The 1,757-nt window shown below is 46.1% G+C and overlaps 1 protein-coding gene across 28 annotated transcripts in view; it reads left to right on the top strand.

The window, feature by feature from the left end:
• The window catches only part of LPP (LIM domain containing preferred translocation partner in lipoma), a 432,466-nt gene that overhangs the window by 267,021 nt on the left and 163,688 nt on the right, over positions 1-1,757 (top strand). The window lies entirely within an intron of this gene.

Below are 1,757 nucleotides of genomic sequence, written 5' to 3'. Positions count from 1 at the left end.
AGGAATTTAAATTTTTGCATGGCTTCTTGTGGGCGCAGGGCTCTGCTGAGGCAGCTCTCACCATAGGAGCAGGGTCTTGGCAAGACGGGGAAAACCCATTAAAAAAACAACTAACCATCGCCACCTACACAGCCATAGCCAAGGTAAGGAATCATTTTCCATATCCATGAAGCCAAATTTCAGCGTTAGCCCTAGTGGTGTATTTGGAAGGAATAGCAAACCCTTGGATTGAGTCTTGACTCTCTCTTTGCAACATAAGAGTATTCAAACCGCCCTGTACCGTGAACCCAGCTTGCATGTGTCGGCCCCCTTGTCCCCACTTCGGCCTGGGGGCACCTGGGTTTCAAGTCCCCATAGCCCAAGGCCATTTTGCTGCATCTCAGTGCAGCATGTCTCAGGCCGTTTCATGCTGTCAATAAGGGTGAAAGAGTCAGAGCGCAAAAAAAAACAAACTCCAAATTTTTCCTCCCTCTGCCATGGCCTTTGCATCTAATAAAAAGCCTTTTCCATTGGCCATTGGTCCTGTGTGCGTGCACATATATCCATTTTAACGAACTCTGGTGCAGCATCTCTATGGAAACACAAATCATTTCTAATCACAAACAGTACCAGGCTGTCAGCCTTATTTGCATTGCAAGGCTGGAGGGGACAAAACAATTTAACATAAGGGTTTATGTATGTTATATATATTTTTGGGGGGTTCTTTTGGAAAATAGCCATTTTGCTTATTGATAAATCCCTCTGGACCTTGCATTTCCTCCTCGGCTTGCTGAAAGGCTCACTTTGCCGTCCTATTTCAGCGCAGAGGTGTCATCGCTCTGCCAAGGAGAGGCTGCGGAAGGGCAGCCAGCTCCCAGTTGGTGATCAGGAGAGGGGTAGGGCTCGCAGAGCCGCAGGAATCATTCAGTCCACGTGCCTGAAAGTTGTGTCCTCGGTCATAAAAGTAGCATCGTCTTAACAGACTGAATCTTATTTCTTTCCCTTTGCAAACTGGCTTGTTTTGGAAGAATTGACTTTTGAAAGGGATTTTGTATCAGGGGACAATCAGGTGAAAATGTTACAACCCTGCCTCTTATCAGAGGGGCTATTGGTGCTGTTTTACTTGGGGCACAGTGGGTTTTGGCTTGTTCACACTCTTGCCACCTGCGTGCTCTTTTTTGATGCGTTTTGCATGGTCAAGGTCTGCTTATAAAGTTTTTATTTAGTTAAATGAGCGTGGCCCGGCATGAAGAACGAGACACCGGCTTGCATCCTATCAAATGCAGGAACATGGGAGCTGCCATGGACTGGGGCAGACCCTAGGTCCATCTTAGCCAGTCTCACACATCACATAGCGGAAGAAAGTGCGTGCTAAACTCGGCCTGGCCAGGGTTTTTTCCCCCTGTTCCTGTCCCACATGCAGCCTCCAGCATTTGAGGTCTAGGAAGTTGTGATTCAGAGGCCGATCCCTCAATCCCATGCTCAATAGGGACTGATGCCCCTTTCCCCACAAGAATTTGCTCAGTGTCTTTGTGAATCTGGTTAAACAATCGACTATCTTGTGGCAATGAGTCCCGCATTTTAATTATGTGCGGTGCAAAGTAAGAACTTCCTTTGGTTGGTTTTAAATGACTACCTGCTTGTTCTGCTTTATAACCCCTAGTTCTTATATTGCAAGGGATGGTAAATAATAAATCTCTATTGACTTTCTCTTCACCACTTAGTATTTTTAAACCCTTATCATGTCCCCCATTGAGCATCATTCTTCTAAACCGAAT

This window comes from Alligator sinensis, unplaced genomic scaffold (genome assembly GCF_000455745.1).
Source record: "Alligator sinensis unplaced genomic scaffold, ASM45574v1 scaffold301_1, whole genome shotgun sequence".
Lineage (NCBI taxonomy): Eukaryota > Metazoa > Chordata > Crocodylia > Alligatoridae > Alligator > Alligator sinensis.
Note: the sequence above shows the minus strand (reverse complement) of the source record. Positions and strands in the feature narration are given on the sequence as shown.